General features: G+C 42.1%; 1 protein-coding gene and 1 pseudogene across 2 annotated transcripts in view; one reads left to right on the top strand and one right to left on the bottom strand.

The window, feature by feature from the left end:
- Nucleotides 1-14920, top strand: part of Glra1 (glycine receptor, alpha 1) — a 97892-nt gene that overhangs the window by 45228 nt on the left and 37744 nt on the right. The gene's annotated exons all lie outside the window — the stretch shown is intronic.
- Nucleotides 11670-12162, bottom strand: LOC148002876 (protein UXT pseudogene; annotated as a pseudogene).

Raw genomic sequence — 14920 nt, 5'->3', positions numbered from 1 at the left:
GTAAAGCGGAAAAAGCTACTGGTCCAAAAAATACAGGAAATCCAGGACTCAATGAGAAGATCAAACCTAAGGATAATAGGTATAGAAGAGAGTGAAGACTCCCAGCTCAAAGGACCAGTAAATATCTTCAACAAAATCATAGAAGAAAACTTCCCTAACCTAAAAAAAGAGATACCCATAGGCATACAAGAAGCCTACAGAACTCCAAATAGATTAGACCAGAAAAGAAACACCTCCCGTCACATAATAGTCAAAACACCAAACGCACAAAATAAAGAAAGAATATTAAAAGCAGTAAAGGAAAAAGGTCAAGTAACATATAAAGGCAGACCTATCAGAATCACACCAGACTTCTCGCCAGAAACTATGAAGGCCAGAAGATCCTGGACTGATGTCATACAGACCCTAAGAGAACACAAATGCCAGCCCAGGTTACTGTATCCTGCAAAACTCTCAATTAACATAGATGGAGAAACCAAGATATTCCATGACAAAGCCAAATTTACACAATATCTTTCTCCAAATCCAGCACTACAAAGGATAATAAATGGTAAAGCCCAACATAAGGAGGCAAGCTATACCCAAGAAGAAGCAAGAAACTAATCGTCTTGGCAATAAAACAAAGAGAATGAAAGCACACAAACATAACCTCACATCCAAATATGAATATAACGGGAAGCAATAATCACTATTCCTTAATATCTCTCAACATCAATGGCCTCAACTCCCCAATAAAGAGACATAGATTAACAAACTGGATACGCAACGAGGACCCTGCATTCTGCTGCCTACAGGAAACACACCTCAGAGACAAAGACAGACACTACCTCAGAGTGAAAGGCTGGAAAACAACTTTCCAAGCAAATGGTCAGAAGAAGCAAGCTGGAGTAGCCATTCTAATATCAAATAAAATCAATTTTCAACTAAAAGTCATCAAAAAAGATAAGGAAGGACACTTCATATTCATCAAAGGAAAAATCCACCAAGATGAACTCTCAATCCTAAATATCTATGCCCCAAATAAAAGGGCACCTACATACGTAAAAGAAACCTTACTAAAGCTCAAAACACACATTGCACCTCACACAATAATAGTGGGAGATTTCAACACCCCACTCTCATCAATGGACAGATCATGGAAACAGAAATTAAACAGAGATGTAGACAGACTAAGAGAAGTCATGAGCCAAATGGACTTAACGGATATTTATAGAACATTCTATCCTAAAGCAAAAGGATATACCTTCTTCTCAGCTCCTCATGGTACTTTCTCCAAAATTGACCATATAATTGGTCAAAAAACGGGCCTCAACAGGTACAGAAAGATAGAAATAATCCCATGCGTGCTATCGGACCACCACGGCCTAAAACTGGTCTTCAATAACAATAAGGGAAGAATGCCCACATATACATGGAAATTGAACAATGCTCTACTCAATGATAACCTGGTCAAGGAAGAAATAAAGAAAGAAATTAAAAACTTTTTAGAATTTAATGAAAATGAAGGTACAACATACCCAAACTTATGGGACACAATGAAAGTTGTGCTAAGAGGAAAACTCATAGCGCTGAGTGCCTGCAGAAAGAAACAGGAAAGAGCATATGTCAGCAGCTTGACAGCACACCTAAAAGCTCTAGAACAAAAAGAAGCAAATATACCCAGGAGGAGTAGAAGGCAGGAACTAATCAAACTCAGAGCTGAAATCAACCAAGTAGAAACAAAAAGGACCATAGAAAGAATCAACAGAACCAAAAGTTGGTTCTTTGAGAAAATCAACAAGATAGATAAACCCTTAGCCAGACTAACGAGAGGACACAGAGAGTGCGTCCAAATTAACAAAATCAGAAATGAAAAGGGAGACATAACTACAGATTCAGAGGAAATTCAAAAAATCATCAGATCTTACTATAAAAACCTATATTCAACAAAACTTGAAAATCTTCAGGAAATGGACAATTTCCTAGACAGATACCAGGTACCGAAGTTAAATCAGGAACAGATAAACCAGTTAAACAACCCCATAACTCCTAAGGAAATAGAAACAGTCATTAAAGATCTCCCAACCAAAAAGAGCCCAGGTCCAGACGGGTTTAGTGCAGAATTCTATCAAACCTTCATAGAAGACCTCATACCAATATTATCCAAACTATTCCACAAAATTGAAACAGATGGATCACTACCGAATACCTTCTACGAAGCCACAATTACTCTTATACCTAAACCACACAAAGACCCAACAAAGAAAGAGAACTTCAGACCAATTTCCCTTATGAATATCGACGCAAAAATACTCAATAAAATTCTGGCAAACCGAATTCAAGAGCACATCAAAACAATCATCCACCATGATCAAGTAGGCTTCATCCCAGGCATGCAGGGATGGTTTAATATACGGAAAACCATCAATGTGATCCATTATATAAACAAACTGAAAGAACAAAACCACATGATCATTTCATTAGATGCTGAGAAAGCATTTGACAAAATTCAACACCCCTTCATGATAAAAGTCCTGGAAAGAATAGGAATTCAAGGCCCATACCTAAACATAGTAAAAGCCATATACAGCAAACCAGTCGCTAACATTAAACTAAATGGAGAGAAACTTGAAGCAATCCCACTAAAATCAGGGACTAGACAAGGCTGCCCACTCTCCCCCTACTTATTCAATATAGTTCTTGAAGTTCTAGCCAGAGCAATCAGAGAACAAAAGGAGATCAAGGGGATACAGATCGGAAAAGAAGAGGTCAAAATATCACTATTTGCAGATGATATGATAGTATATTTAAGTGATCCCAAAAGTTCCACCAGAGAACTACTAAAGCTGATAAACAACTTCAGCAAAGTGGCTGGGTATAAAATTAACTCAAATAAATCAGTTGCCTTCCTCTATACAAAAGAGAAACAAGCCGAGAAAGAAATTAGGGAAACGACACCCTTCATAATAGACCCAAATAATATAAAGTACCTCGGTGTGACTTTAACCAAGCAAGTAAAAGATCTGTACAATAAGAACTTCAAGACACTGAGGAAAGAAATTGAAGAAGACCTCAGAAGATGGAAAGATCTCCCATGCTCATGGATTGGCAGGATTAATATAGTAAAAATGGCCATTTTACCAAAAGCAATCTACAGATTCAATGCAATCCCCATCAAAATACCAATCCAATTCTTCAAAGAGTTAGACAGAACAATTTGCAAATTCATCTGGAATAACAAAAAACCCAGGATAGCTAAAACTATCCTCAACAATAAAAGGACTTCAGGGGGAATCACTATCCCTGAACTCAAGCAGTATTACAGAGCAATAGTGATAAAAACTGCATGGTATTGGTACAGACAGACAGATAGACCAATGGAATAGAATTGAAGACCCAGAAATGAACCCACACACCTATGGTCACTTGATTTTTGACAAAGGAGCCAAAACCATCCAATGGAAAAAAGATAGCATTTTCAGCAAATGGTGCTGGTTCAACTGGAGGTCAACATGTAGAAGAATGCAGATCGATCCATGCTTATCACCCTGTACAAAGCTTAAGTCCAAGTGGATCAAGGACCTCCACATCAAACCAGACACACTCAAACTAATAGAAGAAAAACTAGGGAAGCATCTGGAACACATGGGCACTGGAAAAAATTTCCTGAACAAAACACCAATGGCTTACGCTCTAAGATCAAGAATCGACAAATGGGATCTCATAAAACTGCAAAGCTTCTGTAAGGCAAAGGACACTGTGGTTAGGACAAAACGGCAACCAACAGATTGGGAAAAGATCTTTACCAATCCTACAACAGATAGAGGCCTTATATCCAAAATATACAAAGAACTCAAGAAGTTAGACCGCAGGGAAACAAATAACCCTATTAAAAAATGGGGTTCAGAGCTAAACAAAGAATTCACAGCTGAGGAATGCCGAATGGCTGAGAAACACCTAAAGAAATGTTCAACATCTTTAGTCATAAGGGAAATGCAAATCAAAACAACCCTGAGATTTCACCTCACACCAGTGAGAATGGCTAAGATCAAAAACTCAGGTGACAGCAGATGCTGGCGAGGATGCGGAGAAAGAGGAACACTCCTCCATGGTTGGTGGGGTTGCAGACTGGTACAACCATTCTGGAAATCAGTCTGGAGGTTCCTCAAAAAATTGGACATTGAACTGCCTGAGGATCCAGCTATACCTCTCTTGGGCATATACCCAAAAGATGCCCCAACATATAAAAAAGACACGTGCTCCACTATGTTCATCGCAGCCTTATTTATAATAGCCAGAAGCTGGAAAGAACCCAGATGCCCTTCAACAGAGGAATGGATACAGAAAATGTGGTACATCTACACAATGGAATATTACTCAGCTATCAAAAACAATGACTTTATGAAATTCGTAGGCAAATGGTTGGAACTGGAAAATATCATCCTGAGTGAGCTAACCCAATCACAGAAAGACATACATGGTATGCACTCATTGATAAGTGGCTATTAGCCCAAATGCTTGAATTACCCTAGATGCCTAGAACAAATGAAACTCAAGACGGATGATCAAAATGTGAATGCTTCACTCCTTCTTTAAAAGGGGAACAAGAATACCCTTCGCAGGGAAGAGAGAGGCAAAGATTAAAACAGAGACTGAAGGAACACCCATTCAGAGCCTGCCCCACATGTGGCCCATACATATACAGCCACCCAATTAGACAAGATGGATGAAGCAAAGAAGTGCAGACCGACAGGAGCCGGATGTAGATTGCTCCTGAGAGACACAGCCAGAATACAGCAAATACAGAGGCGAATGCCAGCAGCAAACCATTGAACTGAGAATAGGACCCCCGTTGAAGGAATCAGAGAAAGAACTGGAAGAGCTTGAAGGGGCTCGAGACCCCATATGTACAACAATGTCAAGCAACCAGAGCTTCCAGGGACTAAGCCACTACCTAAAGACTATACATGGACTGACCCTGGACTCCGACCTCATAGGTAGCAATGAATATCCTAGTAAGAGCACCAGTGGAAGGGGAAGCCCTGGGTCCTGCTAAGACTGAACCCCCAGTGAACTAGACTGTTGGGGGGAGGGCGACAATGGGGGGAGGGCTGGGAGGGGAACACCCATAAGGAAGGGGAGGGGGAGGGGGATGTTTGCCCGGAAACCGGGAAAGGGAATAACACTCGAAATGTATATAAGAAATACTCAAGTTAATAAAAAAAAAAAAAAAGATAGGTTGCACCTGAAGAACAACACCTGATGTTAACTCACAGCCTCTAGATGAGCATGTCAATCAAGTCATTATTTTTAATTAATTTTAATTAATTGATTAAATTTTAATAATTGATTAAACAGACCAGGGGCTGGATCACCTGCTTATGGAAATAAGCCAACTCTATAAGAAAGGACATAATCTCACACACACACACACACACACACACACACACACACACACACACACAAATATTTACATACCATTCATACATACATGCTTAAATGGTTGAGTACAAAGTGGAAACCCAACCATAGCACACATAGCTCTAAGTGGAAAACAGGAGACTGTGACTCTGGGGACAACACACAGAAGGAGCCCAAGGAAATGTCAGTGTTCAGAGCAGAATGAAGAACAGGTCGAAGCACTTCCCTTGGGATGACCCACAGGGCTCAGGCCTTGCCTATCAAGCAGGGGAGAGGCAGCCCCCACCCCCACCCCCGCCATCCCACACACTTCAGAATACTACGATACTTTTGTCATTATCTTCCTAATTATCAATATTTGCTTAATTTACTTTGCACATGACTCAGAAAGAAATCTAAAATCTCAGACCCAGAGAAAAACTTGTAGAAACTGACTGCCGTGGTGGCTTATGCCTTTAAGTCCCAACACTTGGAAAGCAGAGGCTGGGGGATCTCTGAGAGTTCAAGGCCACTTATGGAAGGTTGCACAGAACAAAACATTGTTCCAAAAGCCCAAGTGGATTTCTTTGCAGAGCCAAAGTTTCCTCTCCCTGAACTTTCCTCTTCCCTAAGAGCAGTGGTTCTCAGTCTTTCTAATGTTGCAACCCTTTAATACAGTTCCTCATGCTATGGTGACCCCAACCATAAAATTATTTTCATTACTACTTTATAACCATAATTTTGCTGCTGTTATAAACAGTAAAATAAATATCTGTGTTTTCTGATGATCTTAGGTGGCCCTGCGAAAGGGTTGTTTGACCCCTCAAAGCGGTCTTGATGCACAGGTTGAAAATTGCTGCCTTAGATCCTATCAAACAAACTTCCCTATGCATACATCCTTCCCAACCTCTCAGGATGCATTTGCAGAGCCAGCCTGGGCTCATGGTAACAGCAAGATCAGCAACTTGTTTATGAGAACCATTGAGATGCTGCTGTGTGCCAAGCAGTGAATAGAACATTCTGCTTCTGTTATCTCATTTGTACTCCCAACAACCCAGTAGGCAAGATCACTCCAAGTAAGAAGTGCAGAAACTGAGAACCAGAAACCTTAGGGTATTTACCTAAAGACGCACAGCTAGTAAGTAGCCTGGTTAGAATTTGAACTCAGATCTTTCTCACCTCAAATCTCTCCTGTACACTTGAGGTCATCCAGTTTTGTTTGTCTGATTTCATTAAGGGCATCCAAGTTGAGAGGGAGCTCACTGACTGACGGGGAATGAAATATTGCCTACCAGAAAGAGGATTCATTGCAGGATATTTGATCAAGCTGTGAACCCCAAGATTGTGTCATTTACTGGTAAAATCTGTTTCTAGTTGTGGTGTGGTTCAGCCTTAGCACACCTTTAATCCTTCTGGCTGGAATACAGACATGCCCTTAGTACACACCTTTAATCCCAAACAATGAAGGTGAAGTTAGTTTGTAGAAGGACGCACCTATGTTTGAAAGCGATATCTAATTGAGTGGCAGACAAAGTGACAAATCAGAAAAAGATTTGACAGACTAGAATACACCCAACTCACGAGGAGAGGAAAGGGAAGCTACTAGCAGTGAAGAGAGAGAGAGAGAGAGAGAGAGAGAGAGAGAGAGAGAGAGAGAGAGAGAGAGAGAGAGAGAGAAAGCAGTTTTACTGGGACAGCTGTACAGACGCAGGTTGCAGAGAGAGAAACACTAGACACAGGCAAACACAGAATGAGCTAGAGAACGAGAAGGAGCCAGAAGATTAGAACAGGTTGCCAATGTTAGTATGAGACTTAGCAGAGCAATCCAAGAGAAACAGAGAAGCCAGATTGAATCCATCAGCGAGGAGAGGAGTTTGAACCAGAACAGCTGAAATGAATAGCCAACCAGAGTTCAAAAGGAGCTAGAAAGGGTGAGTGTATTTAACAGCAAGTCTAAGAGGCTGAAAACATTCTAGGCCCAGATAAGACTTACAAAAGCTAGAAGCTTCCAGGACTAGACCTGGGTTAGCAGACTAAGGCAGTAAGCCTCCAAGACGACAATTACATCAGGTGAATATAAGATACAATTTCAAGGATTGATGTTGACCACAAATCCCCAAGACTCTACCTCTCTAGCCTCACAGAACCCAAGCATGAAGGGATTATAGCAGTGTAGATGAAGTCACCATGTCAGAACCTTGCCAGGCATCATTGGTTCCCCAGAACAGCAGGAGAGTAGTAGGTCTCTAGAAGCAACTGGAGAGCCCGATCTGAGCCTTCCCTTCCCTCCTTCTTTCCCTCCATCCCTCCCACCTTTTCCCTCTCCTTCCCTCAGGAAACCTGGCTTTATTCACCAGAATAACAGAGCCACAAGCATGGATGGGAAGAAGGACCCCAGTGGCCTCTCCCCATCCCACCAAGAGGAGGGAAAGGTCCATCTTAGCTCTCATCTAACCTTCCTAGAGCTGTCTCAGAAGGCAGAAGAAAGATGGGGGACAGGGATAAAAAGAAGAAATGGAGAAGAAACCCTTCTACAGCAATTCTATCTACAAGAGAAATATCTAGACCAGTAGTTCTCAACCTGTGGGTCACAACCCCTTTGGGGGTCACATATCAGATATCCTGCATATCAGATATTTATATTATGACTCATAACAGAAGTAAAACTATAGCTATGAAGTAGCAACTTACCTAGATCTAGAATGCAGCACGAAGCAAGGAGCTTTCCCACATGTATGTACATATGTGATTGCATTGTGTAGTACAGCAACTATGTTCCTGTGCAGGACTAGTGTACATGTGTGGATTGTGAGATTGTGGGGCCATGTAGATTAACACACATGCACATGTGTATGCAGATACCATCTTGGAACTAGACATGTAACATCAAAGATAAGTGCCTATGTGGAGTATGGCTGTGAATGTGTGTGCACTGGGCTCATATGTATACATGAAGAGAAGTGTACATTCAGCTGCACAATGTATTTTGATCTCAGTTAACGTTGTCCACCTGACATAGCTGAGAGTCTTCTGAGAACAGGGCATTGATGGATAAATTGCCTACATCGGTTTGGTCTTTGGCCATGTCTGTGAGAAGGGGACTCTTGATTGATAGAAGAGGCCCAGTCCACTATGGGTAGCACCAACCCTAGGCATCCCTGGTCTGTACAATAAAGTTAGCTAATCATGAGCTTGTGAGCAAGTAAGCAAGCAGCACTCTCCCTGGTGTTCTGTTCAAGTCCCTGCCTAGAGTTCCTGTCATGACTTCCTTCAATGATGGACTGTGGCCTGGAAGTCTAAGCTGAAATAAACCCTTTCTTCCCCTAAGTTGATTATGATCAAAGTGTTCTATCACAGTACAGAAAAAAACTAGATATTCTGCCACCATGAAACACCTCTGAGTTATGGTTCCCTCTGTCTCTCAGAGTGGATCACAAGCTCACATGCAAGTCTTCTGCAGTTGCTACAGAAGTACAAGATATCATCAACCACTGAGCTATCGACCAAGGAATCCAACATAGAAACATAAAAAGATAGCTTTCTGCTTGTTTTTGTTTGCTGTCCTGGCTCTATCCTTGTGTTCTTAACTCCCCACTCACAGCCCTATGGGTGCTAAGTGTGACATTGAGTTCTAGGGCTGTGGCTCTGTTCAACTTCTCTTAGGCTAGACCTTCCCAGGGTGAGGAATCCACCATGTATGTCTTCAATCAACAAAAGATCATTTCTTCCTCATCCAGAGTCTGTTGTAGACCAGAAGACTCTCTGGGGCTCTGGTCCTCAGGTACCAGCTCAACACTCTGTTTCCATATCAACACATATAGCCAGGGAAGGTGTGATATATGGCAAGGCTGCACACTGCTGTATTCCTCAGCAAAATGTCATAGAGTGGGCTGCCCAAGCATTAGTGATTGACCCAATTTGTCAACTGTAACAGAATTTGTAACAATTCTGGAGACGACAATCCAAGGTCAAGGTGCCATCAGAATTAGTTTCTAGTGAGACAGAGCTACGTTCTGCTATGTCATTTCAGGTCTTCTTCCCTCCAAAAAGTGAGGGGACAGGAAATGAAAGAGAGAGACACAAAAGAGGGCAGAAAGGGGGCTATAGGAAGATGAGAAGATAGGATAGAGGAGAAGAGAGGGAAAGGGGAAGATAAGAGAGGAGAGAGGGACCTGGTGTCTCTTCCACCCTTTTAAAAGCTTTATTGTATTTGTTTGTTTTTTGTTTTGTTTAATGATTGTGTGTGTTCACACACATGTGCCACGTTGCACATGTGAAAGCCAGAGGACATTTTTTAACAATAGATTCTCTTCTCCCACCTTTATGTAGTCTCCAAGAATTGAACCCAAATCCTTAGACTTAGGCAGCAAAGGACTTACCCAATGAGCCATCCTTTCAGCCCACTTATTCTTTTGAGACAGAGACTTTCACTAACCCTGGAGTTCACCAGTTCTGCTAGATTGGCTGGCCAGCAAGCCCCAGGGATCGTCCTGTCTCCAAACCCTAGCGCTGTACATACCACCACACCCGACACTCTATGTGGGTGCTGGGAATTAAACTTAAGTCCTTGTACTTATGCAGCAAGCACCTCCTCCACTGAGCAATCCTCCACCAAGCGATCTCTCCAGCTCCGGGTGCACCTTTTGAAAATATTTTGAGAGATATTGTTATCCGGCCCCCTTATAGTGAAGCCTTCATCACCTGCTTGCCCGCAATGGCGATCATTTCTCTTCATTCTTCATACAGGATATTATTAAACTTCTTATCATAGCCAAATCTGATTTTCAAAATGGTACTTTGCTGTCACTTTTAATTTGCACTCTCAAGTCTCAGCAAATCTGAGTCTCCTGTATAGTGATTGAATATTTTGAATAATATACAGATTTCTCTCTGTGTGTCTCTCTGTCTCTCTCTGTACCTCTGTCTCTCTGTGTGTCTCTCTGTCTCTCTGTCTCTCTGTCTCTGTGTGTGTCTCTCTGTCTCTCTGTCTCTCTGTCTCTGTGTGTGTCTATGTGTGTCTCTCTGTCTGTCTCTCTGTTGCTGTCTGTATGTGTGAGTGTGTGTATGTGTGTTCATGCATACATACCCTATCACTCTCTGCCTTATTCTTTTGAGACAAGTTCTCTCATTAAACCTGGAGTTGGCCATTTTCCAACAAGGCTGGCCAGCAAATCCCAGGGACTCTCCTGTTCCCATCTGCAACTGGACTAGGGTTGCAGGCATGCATGTCCACACCTGGATTCTTATGCATGTGTCGGGGACTCGAAATTAGGTCTTCATGCTTGTGCAGCATTGAGTATTCTTACTTGCAGAGCCTTGGATTTCTTTCTTTTTTTTCATCTGTAACTTTCTAATCTACTTTGTCTAGGTTTCTGTGAGTATTTATTTCTTGGTTGCTTAACTCGTTCTTTTGCTGTTGAGTAGCAAGGACTTCAATACCTTTGGTGTATGTTTTGTTTTGTGTTTTTTAAGACAGAGTCTTATGTATTTTAGGCTGCCCTCTAATTCCTAACTAAGATGGCCTTAAGCTCCTGATCCCCCTGCCTCCATCTCCAAAGTGCTAGGATTACAAGATTAGGCCACCACAACTTGTTCCTAACACCATTTTTAAAGAAGCCACTGTTTGGTTTTGGTTTTGATTTTGACACAGGGTCTCACTATGCAACCAGTACTCCCCTGGAACGTGCTAAGTAGACCAACCTGGCTTTGAACTCACAAATATCCTTCTATCTCTGCTTCCTCGGTGGTGGGATTAAAAGTATATGTGTCACCATGCACAGGCTTTTCCACTAGCTTGAAATACTGTCTTTCTCATAAATTGAATTCTACTTACACAATTCCTAGCCTCATGTCTCCATCCTTCTCCTTCTCCTGTCTTGTCTCTACAGCAGTACCATACCTTAGATCACTGTGAAACTCCATAGTCATGTCTGGTAAAGTCCTCTCTTGTTCTCTTACAAGAGCCATCCTGTCTGTTGAAACTCTAAAACATCCTATTTTTGCTTCTATATACACTACATTCTTTATGGTAATAGAAAGGACACAGGAACAAATATCTAGGAAAAGGAATTGAGATGGGAGGAGGGGGGGTCAAGGTTCACAAGGTGACAAAAGAGAGCAAAGCATAAAGCCAGGAGGAAAGCACAAGTTGGATGTGAGGCCTCTAGGGTGTTTCAGAGGCTCTACAGACAGGATGGGTCTTCCAGGAACTTTGTCTCTGGGACATCTAGTCAATCAGTGAGAGTTACCAGGGAGAGAAGGGCTACGCGACTCTAAAGCATTCACGCTCTTTAATATTGGAGGATGGGAGGAAGCAGTGAGCAGGGACATGGCTCTGGGAAGTTCTGCAGGCCTCTTACTTCTCTATGTCCTCCCAGCACGGTGAGGATCTGGGCCTTATATTCATAGAGTCCTTGACGAGGAAGATCCTGAGCTCTGTGAGGAGAGAGCTCTTTCAGTCAACGAACTTGAGAACTTCAGCCAGTATCAACTCCAGGAAAAAGCCATATCCCAGAGACACACAGATATGTGAAAGATCTGGGACCGCTGTGACAATGAAGAAGTTACAGCCCAAATCCACCCGCACATATAACTCTGAGTAAATAGGTTCCTGGAATGACTCAATGACATTTCTCAGTTGAAGGTATAAGAACAGTTGTCATATACCTAAGTCCCAGTGGTCCAGTGCCTTCTGCAAGTCTCACTGCAAAACATCACTGATAAAGGCCTCGACCACAGCACTTTCTCACCTGTAGTACCTAAGGCCCATTGTTTGGGGGTCATCACCGTGATGGGCTCCACCAGCACCCAACCTCAGTCAGTGCCTCATATTTTATAATTTTGTTTTGTTTTTTAGTTTTATTTATTGATATTATTAATTAATACAACAGTATTAGCAACTACATCTACATAACATATAATTATAACTATATAACATTAATAATAACCATAGCAACAATATTGCTGCATATTGATTGTATAAATTATTGGATCTTGCTGTTATATCATTCAGCACTCACACAGAATGCTTTCATGAAGTCTAATTCCCTCCAAATGAACTTCAGATCAACATTTTTAATTGTATGAAAATCCCTTCCAATTCTAACTAGGATGTCACTGAGTTCATGGAAGCTCACAGGGAAGTAATCGACATCTTTCCAATGTTTTCCAAACATGATGCATCCTTTGCATTTATAGAGGCACTCAACACTCCACCGATGACAGAGAGAAGGCAGAGGCCATTAGATTATGCAACAGGCAGAAAATGAGTCTGTGGGCAGTCTTAGAAGCATTTTCTCATGGCTTGCTCTCAGTCAGTGACTGAAGAGGAAGCCACAGCCAGGAGTTTGTGACAGCCCAGAGTATATAGCTCTCCACTGAACCGAATTCAAGGAGACTCCACTCAACCATATAATCTAAAATAGACTGAAGTGGAGAGACCAGACTGGCAAGTGATTCCAGTTTACAATGGAGCTTGCTCGTAGGCTCACAAAGGCAATGGGGCTTGTTCATAGGCTCACAAAGGAACTCTCTTGCCACTGCCCACACACTAAGATCCTCAAGCAACTATTACTTTTAGCAATCACAAAACCAGAATAAAGAGAAATAAACTATCTTAGAAATTTTATCCAGGTTCAAAAGGTCTCTAAAATACATGTTCTCTGACTACCCTTTTCCTTTTGACAAGCCCTTTTCCTGTGACAAGATGAGATGACTCAGTGGTTAAAAGCACTGACTGATCTTGTAGAGGACCCGGGTTAGCTTCCCAACACCCACATGACAGCTCACAACTGCCTTTTTCTAGTGTCTGTGGACACTAGGCACACATATGATGTACAGGAACTCATGCAAAGCACACACACATACACATGAAAATAAATAAATAAACTTTAAAAATAGAGACAGTAGGTAAGATACTCGTGTAAGCATGGTGACTTGCTTACACCCAGCACCTACAGAAAAAGATGAGTGGGGCTCACCTATGGTCCCAGTGCCATGCAGGAGATGGGAGGATCCCTAGGACTCGTTGGTCAACTAGTTGGGTCCCAGTAAGTTCTGTCTCAAAAATAAAAATAAAGTGGTATGATGGTTTGTATATTCTTGATCCAGGGAGTGGCACTGTTGGGAGGTGTGGCCTTATTAGAGTGGCCTTGTGGACTTGGGCTTTAAAAGACCCTTGTCCTAGCTACCTGAAGGCTAGTAGTCTCATAACAGCCTTCAGATGAAGATGTTGAACTCTCAGCTCTGCCTGCACCATGCCTGCCTAGATGCTGCCATATTCCCGCTTTGTTAATAATGGACTGAACCTCTGAACCTGTAAACCAGCCCCAATTAAATGTTATCCTTTATAAGACTTGTCTCAGTCATGGTGCCTGTTCACAGCAGTAAAACCCTAACTAAGACAGATGGAGAGCAACCAAGGAAGACACAAGATGCCGGTCTCAGGCTTCCTCATATATGGGCTCACATGTGTAGATGTACATGCATATATACACATGAGCATGTACACACTTATATTCACTGTGAACATAGATTAGCCAGTGCTCATCAGGACATGGAGACCCTGCCTCTCAAATGATGCTGTATTACTGTCAAATCCTGCTCCACGACCTTCCTTTTCTTGTACTTCAGAATTATTTCAGCATGTCTACAAATTCATCCTGTAAATGAGATGCACTACAATACATCTGGGTTCTACTTATTAAATTAAAACACATGCCTAAGGGGCAGAGGGTGTAGCTCGGTTGATAGCATGCTTGTCTGGTGTGCATGACATCTGGAATTCAATCCCCTGTGCCACATACAATCAGACACCGTGGCTCACGAATATAAGGCCAGCACTCTGGAGGTAAAGACAGAAGGATCAATAGTTCAAGGTCATCCTCAGCTACATAGTGAGTTTGAGGCCAGCCTGGACTACACGAGACCCTGAGGTTGGGTCTCACTATCTCACTTATTAGTCTCTCAGAGAGTGGCTTTTTTTTTTTCTACTCTGAATGTATCACCCCATTCTCTCCCAATCTGCAAAGAAATGTACATTTAGAGGATCTAATGGAATCTATGACACTTGATACTCCTCTGTTATTGTTTATGGAATCCTTTATCTGACTTTTTTAAGATAGAAGGTCCTCAGGTAGGCAATAGAGCTGGAATATATGTAGACCAGGTTGGCCTCACACTCACAGAGAGCCACCTACCTCTGCCCCCCAGGTGCTGGGGTTAAATGTGTGTGCCACCACATCTGGCTCTATCTGACATGTTGACAGTCTTTTCCATAGTAACCCAGAAAGGGCCTTTTGGGGTTGTGTCTATTTGGAGACTCTTATCTCACTGCCTTGTTTGTTTGATTGTTTGTGGGAGAGGCAGAGCACCACAGCATTTCAGTGATGGTAAGAGGACAGCTTGCAGAAGTCAGACTTTTCCCTTCCACTGTGTGGGTCCTGAAATCAAACTTAGGTCATCAGGCTATGGGGCAAGTAGCTTTATTCTTGGAGACATCTCATGCTTGGAGACTTTAAATTTTTTTTTCACTTTATCTTCT

Source organism: Rattus norvegicus, chromosome 10 (genome assembly GCF_021556685.1).
Source record: "Rattus norvegicus strain SHRSP/BbbUtx chromosome 10, alternate assembly SHRSP_T2T, whole genome shotgun sequence".
Taxonomy (NCBI): Eukaryota; Metazoa; Chordata; class Mammalia; order Rodentia; family Muridae; genus Rattus; species Rattus norvegicus.
Note: the sequence above shows the minus strand (reverse complement) of the source record. Positions and strands in the feature narration are given on the sequence as shown.